Below are 12,006 nucleotides of genomic sequence, written 5' to 3'. Positions count from 1 at the left end.
GAAAAGGTGTAACATTATTTGGGAAGTAAATGAAGATAAACCACAATATTTTGGAAAAGGCGTAACATTATTTGGGAAATAAATGAAGATAAACCACAATATTTTGGAAAAGGCATAATATTTTTTGGGAAATAAATGAAGGCATAGAATGATATTTTGGAAAAGACGTAACATTATTTGGGAAGTAAATGAAGATAAACCGCAATATTTTGGAAAAGGCGTAATATTATTTGGGAAGTAAATATAGATAAACAATAATATTTTGGAAAAGGCGTAACATTATTTGGGAAGTAAATGAAGATAAACAATAATATTTTGGAAAAGGCGTAACATTATTTGGGAAGTAAATGAAGGTAAAGCACAATATTTTGGAAAAGGCATAATATTGTTTGTTAAGTAAATGAAGATAATTAGCAATATTTTTGAAAAGGCGGCCAATTATTGGGAAGCAAATGGTGGTGATCAACAATATTTTAAAAAGGCTTCAATATGTTGGAAGAAAGTGTATGTTAAAAATTATACACTACTAACTGCAAAACTGTTTATACCGATGGCTATGCAGTAAAGTGTGGCACTTAGCGTTACCCGAGAAACACCACTTGGAGGTGGCCACACGTCGTTTCTCATGAGGAGTTTTGATAAGGCAGGCCCCCTTGCCTACTGCCGCTACAATCCAACCGGGAGTTTTGATAAGGCAGGCCCCTTGCCTACTGCCGCTATAATCCAACCGGGAGTTTTGATAAGGCAGGCCCCTTGCCTACTGCCGCTATAATCCAACCGGGAGTTTTTATAAGGCAGGCCCCTTGCCTACTGCCGCTATAATCCAACCGGGGAGTTTTGATAAGGCAGGCCCCTTGCCTACTGCCAAAAACTAAGAAAACGTTGCCTTATTCGTCAGTGAATTCGGCAGTGTTTTCTTCGTTTTGGCCAGCAATTAAAAATGCTGGTTCTGTCTCGGGATCGAGAGTAGCCAGCTCTTCCTCCGAGACCCCGATTTCAATTAATTCAAGGCCTTTTTTGCCCGGTCCAGGGTAGCAAGCCTTTACGTCTTCCAAGAACCGAGCAAAATTGGTTCCAGGAGGAAGCCAGTTTCCATCCTGGTCCTTGAAAAATAGGCATCGGTACCAATAAGAAGCCATATAGCTACTTAATGACCTGTCTGTTCTGTGGGACTTAATGGCATCCTTCACGTGTCTATTTCGGTTCTCGATGTTGTTCGTATGGGCGCGAGAATCTTCCGAGTTGACAAACTCGTACTTATGAAGCACGGTAAGGTGCTCCCGAAAGCCCATTAACGTACAATTCATGTACATAGGGGCTCCGTCAGACACGATGATGGACCCAGGGGCTATATATTTTGCCATTTGCGTCCACAGAACAGCACGGGACTTATTTTTCACTTTCAAAAATAGACCATCTTTTGTATCCCGGCAATAAATTCCAAAGATACAAATGGTTTCCCCGGCTAACTCCGCCCCTCGGTTGTATTTGCGAGTATGAAGGTAGGTTTCGTCCACCTCCACAAACAGTCCTGGTCCTCCAATCTGAACTTTGTCGGCCCTATTAGAAATGACAATCTCCGTTACCTCACGACACATGGAAAAATAATCCACAACTGTTCGTGAGGAACATTCACTATGGGTTGTAGCGTCAGTGACGCTCATTTTACAAACCCAAAGGAAAACGAGGAAAAGGTTGTCGGTAACCGACAAATTTTGATTATAAAACCATGTGTTTTTGGAGGGGACGAAAGCCTTCACACACTCGGAAACCAAATGATCGGGAACCTTTTTCTTCAATGCCCTTAAAGCCTTTCGCTTGTTGGCTCGAGATTGCCCAGTGGAACATCGGATTACGTATCCAAACCGACTTTGGTTGTTAAACACCCCCACAAGAAATCCATCGATAATTCCATCGTCGGATTTATTTCCGCAAGTACAAGCGATCTTTCTTTCATTGAAAGAAGTAACGCTTGGAACCAAGTCCAATGAAATCACCAGAGTTTTAGCGTCCCTTTCAGATTTGGCCCTTAACTCTTCGTTCATACATGGAAAAAATCCACCCCAATTTTTTAACGAAATACTGTGGAAAAACTGTTCCGCAGTTTCAAAATTAGGGTTTTCAAAAGTTGGATTTTCCATTTTTGAAAATAGGCCAGCCACAAAACCAAATGCTTCCCACCAAAAATGTGTTTCTTCCCACCAGAAATGTCTCTTCCCACCAAAAATATCTCTTCCCAACAAAAATATCTCTTCCCAACAAAAATATCTCTTCCCAACAAAATAATGCCACAAAATTGAGTTTTATTAAACCTCTCGCTTAGCTCGCTCAAACGCGTCTGATGAGTAATAAAGAATTGTCTTAAAAGGTCACCTGTTACTTAAAAACGGTTCGCGCATGCGCGAACCGTTGCCATGGCAAAGAAGAAGGTTGCCACGTTACCATGACAACCATTGTGCCGGCGGTGGGTTTGGATGTTTTAAATCTAGAACAAAAATTCATTTTCTCCACGTGAAGTGAAATCCTAAGCTATCCGAACCAAAAACCTAACCGAACCTGCTTCTGCCCACAATAAAAGGTAGATTTAGATCTTTTTTTTTCAAACCATTTATTGAAAAGGATTAACGGTTTGTAAAAATAAAAATTATTTGAGATAAAGTTGATAATTATGGCTTTCAAAAGCAATCGCGTTGCAGCGATGCGAAGGTTGCTAAATGGAAAGGATGTATCTGATTTTAGCAGCGTTCCTGAACATATTGTGTGTGCTTTTTTTGACGAATGCACCATAGAGAAAGAAAGGTGTTACTGGAGTGGCCGATACAATGCCTACAACACGCGTATGTTGTACCGATGTGTAGCACAGAATCCACCAGAGGCGCTACATGTTAAGGTTGGTGCGTACGACTATAGCGCCTTCTATGGTGAAAATAATTTAAAAATATTCAAAGAAACTTTGAAATATTTTAGTACAAATTTTAGTACACAGATGGCAGCACTATATTACGCACCAACCCAAACTTAGGCTGCTCATGGAGCGTCCACTCGGCCACTCCAGTAAAATGCACATACGTAAAAAGAATGCAAGTTGTAGCATTCTGCATATTGAATGGAATATCGGAATACAATTTTTGGCGAATCATTCGTTGGAAAGATTGTTCAAGGCAGGACGAACGTAAGGTTGCAGATCTTTTCATTTACATGAAAAAACCGGAAAATCAGGGTAGATATTATTCATATGATATTCATTCAGGACTTATAAAATATTTGGATGGGGCTACTAGATATTTAGGTTCTCGAATTGAGTCATCTTAATTAATTTATTATTTACCGATTTTCACGAGATTTGGTGGAATTTCAGTAAATATATACGGCAGTAGGCAAGGGGACCTGCCTAAACAAAACTCCCCATGAGAAACGACGTGTGGCCACCTCCATATGGTGTTTCTCGGGTAACGCTAAGTGCCACATTTTAAGCAAATATTATATAATTTTCCAAATAAGTGACCGCCTTTCCAAAATATGTTGTTTATCATCCCAAATAATGTTACGCCTTTTCCAAAATATTGTGGTTTATCTTCATTTACTTCCCAAATAATGTTACGCCTTTTCCAAAATATTGTTGTTTATCTTCATTTATTTCCCAAATAATGTTACGCCTTTTCCAAAATATTGTTGTTTATCTTCATTTATTTCCCAAATAATGTTACGCCTTTTCCAAAATATTGTGGTTTATCTTCATTTACTTCCCAAATAATGTTACACCTTTTCCAAAATATTATTGTTTATCTTTATTTACTTCCGAAATAATCTACGCAATTTAGCAAAATATCGTTGTTTATTTTTAAAATTGGAGCTCGCTTCAAATATTTTTCTATCCTGGTATGAGAATTCTAAATGTTTCAGTGGGTGTTTAAAATTTCATAGCTATATTTCCGCAGTATGTGCTCCTTGATTTCCGTCGCGAGTCCTTATTATTATATTTACCCCCCCCCCCCCGGGTAGTTTTTCAAGATCGAGGGCAGAATGCGTTTAGGCGCGTAGCGGTCTTAATGGCGGTAAGTACATGCAATTTTCAAATTTTCAAAAATTTTTTTGACCAACTTGCGGCGGGTTAAGAATTTTTTCACTATTTTTTCTGAACTCCCCGTGGCCTAATTAGTCAGAATCAAGTGTTGGTTGGGTTAGGTAGGTAAAGTAAAATCTTACCCACTCATTAGGGTAGGTATAGAGGGGCTATTCACTCGTACGATGTGGCTACTATTACGAGCCCTTGGGTCGCCTTGTTTATATTAGACTTACGGCGTTTGTGTCGTGATTCACGCCGTTAGCGGGATATTAAGCAAGAAAAACATGGCGTTTGAGCTGTCGGTTAAAATTAAAATTTTGGATTTGGAATTAAACTGGAGGCTAATTAGGTATGATTTTTATTGTTTTCACAACAAAAAACGTCAATGGAATTTACTAAAATTAGTTTTAAATTTAAAAGCCAACAGAATATTTTATTATTAACGAATTTCGCTAAGCTAATTTCGTTAAGCCTCGGTCAAGGTAGGGTTGCCGTTATGTTGATGTTATAGGAATAGGCAACATTAACTTCGGTTGAGATAAAAGCTAGACGTTACGAATACTGTTGGTATGTTCAAATTAATTATTAATCTTACTGGTAGATCAATTAATTACTACATTATTATCTGTGACAGCTAGGACACATCAATCAGCTGTAGTGGTAAATTTTACACCTTGATGATGAACCCTCCGCTGGCTGAACGCTAGCGACAACTTTTCAAGGGAAATAATGACAAACAGAACTGTATATAGTCTTTCATTTAATAACATTTTATATTTGCATTATTTAAATTTAAATTTTGTATTAAACGTGCAAAAAGAATTGGTTCTCTATTATGTTTTCTTAATTTTCGACATACTAACGTAGCTTTTGTATTTGAGGGCACGTTTTTTTTAAAGGCGTTTATAACACGATATATAGTTAAAATTATATTTATTTGGGTTTATGTTTAATGTGTAACACACTGTTCAGTGTTACAGTGGTTCTGCAACTAAGCCTTGATTCTGAAATTATCGTAGGTAAATATAAAAGAAACGAAAGTGTTCATTTTCAAAAATTGTTTCAAACTATAACACTTACAGGTCTTGGTTCTGGTTTTAAGGGGATCCATTCTCAAGCTCTTTATTTCATAAGGTTTTTTTTTGTTTGGTTAATTAACATACATTTTGGTTAAATATGTAATACACAAGTTTTTGTAAATTTTCAGAAATTAACGGAGCCAAATGTCAAAGAGATGGATTTAATAACCGTATAGATTTATTCATTTAATAACTTTTTTCGATTGAAATTAGGCCTAAAATGTCAGGGGAAAGTCTGGGATATTGAAAATGCGCCAAAAAAGTCTGAGGAAAGTCTGGGAAATTAAAAATTGGCCTAAAAATTCAGGGGAAATTGAAAACGGGCCTAAAAAGTCTGGGACAAGTCTGGGAAATTGAAAATGGGCTTAAAAGTCAGGGACAAGTCTGGAAAATTTAAAATGGGCCTGATAAGTCAGCGACAAGTCTGGGAAATTGAAAATGGGCCTGAAAAGTCTGGGACAAGTCTGTGAAATTGAAAATGGGCCTGAAAAGTCTGGAACAAGTCTGGGAAATTGAAAATGGGCCTGAATAGTCAGGGAAATTGAATAATTAACATAAATTTTGGTTAAATATGTAATACACTAGTTTTTGGTAAGTTTCAGAAATTAACGGAGCCAAATAACAAAGAGATGGATTTAATAGCTTTCATTTGAACATAATTATAACCATCTAGATTTATTCATTTTTTGATTGAAATTAGGCCTAAAAAGTCAGGGAAAAGTCTGGGATATTGAAAATGCGCCTAAAAAGTCTGGGGAAAGTTTGGGAAATTAAAAATGGGCCTAAAAATTCAGGGGAAAGTCTGGGAAATTGAAAATGGCCGGGCCTAAAAAGTCTGGGACAAGTCTGGGAAAGAAATTTATGCGGAAATGGCAGATTACAGATTCTACGGAAGTTAAGGGTCAGTTTCAAAGTACTGATGTAAACTGAGCCAGCTTTTATCATTGCAATAACATCCAAATAAAGGCAGGAAGAATTAAAGGTTCGCTTTAAATTTTAAAAACATGGAACAAAAAAAAATAAAAAAAGAGCTGGAAAAATTGTTTTAAATCATAAATAAAAAATAAAAAAAATTATGTTTATACAATTAAAAAATAAAAAAAAATAAAATATTTATACAATATAAATAAAAATTCGCCTTTTCCAGAACCTACGTGAAACACAATCTCAACATTATTTTTTCATTCAAGAAAAAAAATTAACTGTGACTTACAATTATAATGCTTATAATGTTTTTTAGTTTTCTCCGGTGTCAACCTCCATTTTTTTTTCTTCCTCTATTTTTTTTCTTCCTCAATTTTTTTTCCTCGATTTTTTTGGCTTTCTCCTCTTTTTCTTCTTTTTTTCGTCTAATATTTGATGGATATAAAATTAATTGACATAAACTAAGAATATTGTCCTTTGTTCAATCATAGCCCACTTGATCACGCTGGCTGCACGCGCTATAGAAGCCCGCTCAATCGACCCTAAGAATGAGAATAACATAGGTTCGGTCTAAAATTCAAACCCGTCTGGTTTTAACATGGGCGTCTATGGGAGCGGGCCAGTTTTTTCAACGTTTTTGGTCCAAATAGTGCATCCACTGGTTCAAATCTCTTGAATTTTTAACGAGACGTGTATTGAAAGGTTTGACATTATCCTGTAAAATTTAAAGTCTTTAGCTATAATAGTTTTTATTATAAAAAATAAAAATCATCACATAGTAGAGAAATTGAAAGGTTTCTCTACTATCAATTTCTCTACTATGTGATGATTTTTCTTTTTTATAATAAAAACCATTATAGCTAAAGACTTTAAATTTTACAGGATAATGTCAAACCTTTCAATACACGTCTCGTTAAAAGTTCAAGAGATTTGAACCAGTGGATGCACTATTTGGACCAAAAACGTTGAAAAAACTGGCCCCCTCCCATAGACGCCCATGTTAAAACCAGACGGGTTTGAAAGTTTAGACCGAACCTATGTGACGCGCCGCATTCGCGAGTTAACATTTAAAAAAAATCGTTTGGACGGGCTTCTAGAGCGCGTGCAGCCAGCGTGCGTGATCAAGTGGGCTATGGTTCAATAAAAGACCCAGGTAAATTTATAAAATTATTTTCTTGTCCTACCTTCCTTATTTGGGCAACTTTTGGCAATATGCCCCGGTTTTTTGCAGTTGTAGCAAATCCTTTTTCCGCTCGATTTTCCGCCTCTACGCCCACCTCCTCCCCTACCTCCACGTCCTCCTCCACCACCTCGTCTACCTCCACGTCCCCTCTTCCTCCACGTCCTCCTCCTCCACGTCCTCCCCCACCATAAAAACAAACGCGGCATCCTTTGTTAAAATGGTTAACAACGTTTTCCATTTTCTAAGCCTAAATCAATAAACGATAAATTATTTATTTTAAACAACATAAAAATATCATTATTTTCCATATATTTTTAAACTTGGCAACAAAATTAAGTGTCGCAAATTCTAATTTTACGCCAAAGCTAAAAAATTAGCAAATTATGACATGTTTAATTATTATATTTAAGAACTTACTTTCAGTTGAACAATTCACGACTTATAGGTTTGAAAATTAGGCCTAAAATGACCTTAAGCTATTGGCTATCGCCAATGAGATCCTACTGGCTATCGCGAAAAAGTGACGCGCCACCTAGCGGTAATTTTGGTAACTGTTCTAACTGAGTAAGTTTTCCTCCCTGGCGAGTGCCGAGGCTTAAGTTATCCTAAGAGGATCATAACATGGCGCCTAGCAAAAAGTATTGCAGTGTCCCACAATGTAATTCTAGATTAAAACTAAGTATCCCTGCAGGCTCGGTTAAGTATGCATAGTTTTCCAAAGGAAATCAAGTTGCGCAAGGAATGGCACCGTATCCTAAAGATTGGACTTTCTGGCATAGTTGCGTCAACTTGTTCTCTTGTAGGCCATAGATTTATTTGTCCTAAGCGAAAGTACATCAAATTTATCCAAGTAACGCAATAACTGGACGCTGTGCTTGGTGAAATACCGAAGCGGTCTGCTAAATCTTTTAAAAAAAGGCCGAGTCGCAGACGCATCAAAACTAGAAAAAACTGATCTTTCACATTCAATTTCTTGTTTCGACCTACAGGTGACATTTTTGGTTTAACCCTCCCACCATTCCAAAAGTTGATGTTTTCTGCATTGGGGCCTGGATTAAGCCGATTATATAAGGCCATAAGTTTATCATAACAGGGCAGGCCAGTGTAAAATAATATATCCTTGTTGTTATCCTTTATTCTGTCTATACTAGGTTTAAGCTCATTATAGCTCTGCTCAGCAATTTTGGCCCTATGCTTTGCATCAAGTGAATCCTTTTCTACTTTTTTGAGTTGATAATTTTTGATAGATACTTTCAAGTTCAGTTCAGCGATGCACGCTTCTAATTCTTTCTCTTTTGCTTCCAACTCTTTCGCTTTCGCTTCCATCTCTATCACTTGCGCTTCCAACTCTTTCACTTTCTTCGAACATTCACAATTACAATAAATGGCTACGGATGACATGTACTCCTCTGTTGAAGTGACAACCGTGATCATTTCTGATACCATATCTTTAACAACAGATTCATCATCTTCGGTATTATTTAAACTTTCAACCATCGTGTCTGTAGAGTCAACTATTTTGGTACCAGTGGTAAAATCGCACGTAAATACCGAAGGAACCGTCCCTTTCTTCAGTATATTCTTGCCATTTCCACGTCCAGGGTCATAATCAGACCTTTTAAAATGTTTTGAACACACATAAATGTACTTTATTGGTTTATAAATGAAGTCTCGGCGGCGGATTTTCTTAAGCCAAAGCAATCTGAAGGATTTGTTTTCTAACGAAGGTAAACTATGGTAGGAAATCTGAAATAAAATTGACAATTATTGGGAATAATTTAAACTCACTTAACTATACTAACAGATTTAGAATTTCCTTTTTGGGTACAGTTCAAAACAGATAAAATCTTGCCTAGGGGGCACCTGGGACTCATTTTGACTAAGGCTTAGCACTCCAGCAATGAAAATGCTTTATTTACAATGATTTAAACTATATTTTTATGATTATCAAGTAGCATACGTTACTAATATTTAAAATTAATGATAATTATTTGATTAAAATAACAGATCTTTTAACTAAATGACTAAAAATACCTCAACCATCAAAATTTTGGAGCCATATTTCATTTTTTAACTTTTTTTTAAACTACGGTAGCGCCGCCTTTTAAGAGATCCGCGCATAACGATCTTATCCCCGCCCCTGGAAGTTCGTCTTCATTTCCGAATTTGTCTATGCAGTTTACATTTCAAGAAGACTGATTACTTTTTTCCTAGTATGTTCTTTTTTTATTTATTAAGAATTTAAGACCAGCATTTAATGTACTTGTATTTCAGGGAAAAAAAATAAAACTTGGAACTTACCCTTCACAATGTTTGCCTATATTGACCAAGGGCAAAATTATTTCCGAAGATATTAGAAAAAAAGTTAATGGAAAGAAAAAAAGGGCTGATAAGCGACAAATAAAAATTAAAAGTGATGCAGAACCTTCAACTTATAGGCAGTCGAGTTCAGAACGAGAAATAGAAGATGCCCCAGAATCCACTGACAATCAAGCAAATATTGAATTTGGTTTGCATGCTCCCGAAACTGAAGTCTGTGAGCCCTTACATCAAGAGAAAAAAGATGTTTCAGTGCAAGTAAACACCTACTTTTCTCAATCCTTTAGTATTATGAATTCTGTTAAAACTGAGAAAGATTTAAGCCGTATGACCAGAATCACCAGGAGTTCATAATAACCCCCCTTCTGGGGGGGAAGTACGAAACTTGCCATAGAGCTAATGGTAAAAATCGCGAACAACAAGGTTTTGTCGTTGCGCATATAAAGGACTAGCCTGTTGATGGACATACAACTTTACAGTAGATTGTAGTAGTATCTATACTCCTTGGTTTTCATTCCAAAACTTGGCAGGGATCTCCGTCGTTAAGTAAAATGGCGAGAATGTGGACGTAGAAACACGATGGAATTCTTATATTAAAGATACTGGGAATCAATTTGTCCATACTGTTTTAATTTAACCGCGGAATTCTCACACATATCACAAGAAAACAATAATGACTATCGTTTAAGTGTTTTGTAGAAAACTAGAAACCATCGCAAAGCCAACTTCTTAGCCAAGGCTTAATGTACACCGCGGCTGCCCGCGCCGACAGACGTGAGACTCGACTCGCGAGCCATTTTCGCTCCCAAAATCACAAGATAAAAATAGTGCTAACCCGGAATATGGGAAATTAATGCGCGTGGGCGCTAAACATTGGGGTAACTATTTCTTTGGGAGTTAAGCGGTGTATAAATCCGCTGAGCTTTTCGGCGAAACTTTGTTGTTACCGGCTTTTTAACCAGTTTCGTACTTCCCCCCCCCCGAAGGGGGGTTATTATGAACTTATGGTATCACCAATTTTAAATTATTTTATACCATTGTGGAATCTATGACAATGTTAATAAATTTCAAAGCTCAGATCCCAATAGAAGGACTATCTCTTCTCCTTTTAATTAAAATTAAACTAAACTTGTCGTTCCCAGTTCTTTCTACTATGTTTAATATGGCAGATACCAGTTGCCGCAGATACTTTAAACAAACAGTGTTTATAGTCGTGGATGTTTTTAAATGTGCAATCAAATGGCCTTCAAAGGAAATTACCAAAAGCAAGAATGCATGTAGAGAGAGTGATACAAAGATTGAAACTTTTTTTAATCTTTAATGAAAAACTGGATTGCGAGATGACGTCTCTCATTAACCCCATGTTTTTGATTGCAGCTGGTATTGTAAACTTGTCATCACCAATATTTGATGAAGTTAGATTTTAATAAAATGGACATTTGGTTTTTTAAAAAATTATTTTAATTGTGACTCAATTTTACAATTGTATCCCACTAATTTTAGCAACAAGAACATAAAATAAACGTGTTTTAACTTTTTAACCAATACAAAAAAATCTGTCTCTTTTTACAACTGTGACACTTATGTCGTCGTTGAATTTTTTTCCTTTAAGCGACATTGTTCAAAATTTAAAAATGCCATTCCCCAACAGAATCTGTCCGTAATATTTATGTTTCTTCTTCAAAACATAATTCTCTCCGTCCACTTTTTGATTAAGTCAGCAATTGACAGGGTGGCTCCTTTTGTGGGACACCTTATTTCCTATAACAATACAGTGCTCGTATATATTGAGTAGCACATCGCGGCAGAGAATCTTTCCCATCTCTCCAACATCCACTTCTGATCTTTTTCTTCTTTCGCTTGCTTAATTATTTTAGAGTGTAGATCCTTTGCAATTTCTTTAAAACGGCAAAACTACTCACTGTTCACTTTGAGTTTACATTGTTGTCCCAATGAAGTTGCGCTTACGTCCTCAAGAGGCTCAAGTACTAAAACAACCAAACAGTGCTTTCATTTTCCCCTTTATCTTTACCTTTCAATTGACTGATTATTTGATTGAAAGATTATCTGAGTAGTATGTTACCCCACTTTTGAATATGCAAATGAGGTAAAAATTATCAAAATTTGCATAAATCAAATTAGACATGCAAATTAGGATCAAAATTTGCATAAATCAAATTAGACATGCAAATGAGGTAAAAATTATCAAAATTTGCATAAATCAAATTAGGCATGCAAATGAGGTAAAAATTATCAAAATTTGCATAATTCAGAAATCCCACTTTTGACTATGCAAATTAGGATCAAAATTTGCATAAATCAAATTAGGCATGCAAATGAGTCGAAAATGATCCAAATTTGCATATGCGCCCAAAATCCCACGCCTGTCAATCAAATGCGAGTCACGTGTAGTGTGACGTAGGTACAATTTGTAA

The 12,006-nt window shown here is 36.4% G+C and overlaps 1 long non-coding RNA gene across 1 annotated transcript; it reads left to right on the top strand.

Moving 5' to 3' along the window:
• The first annotated feature begins 4,308 nt into the window (after positions 1–4,308).
• On the top strand, positions 4,309–4,877 carry LOC149589673 (uncharacterized). Its single transcript, XR_016379649.1, has 3 exons — positions 4,309–4,415; positions 4,487–4,633; positions 4,701–4,877. It is a non-coding gene; the product is annotated as an uncharacterized LOC149589673 (long non-coding RNA).
• The last annotated feature ends 7,129 nt before the right edge of the window (positions 4,878–12,006 follow it).

Source organism: Phalangium opilio, unplaced genomic scaffold (genome assembly GCF_054372755.1).
Source record: "Phalangium opilio isolate 3A_F unplaced genomic scaffold, DU_Popi_V2 ptg000521l_1, whole genome shotgun sequence".
Taxonomy (NCBI): Eukaryota; Metazoa; Arthropoda; class Arachnida; order Opiliones; family Phalangiidae; genus Phalangium; species Phalangium opilio.
This window is presented reverse-complemented; position numbering and strand designations above follow the sequence as displayed.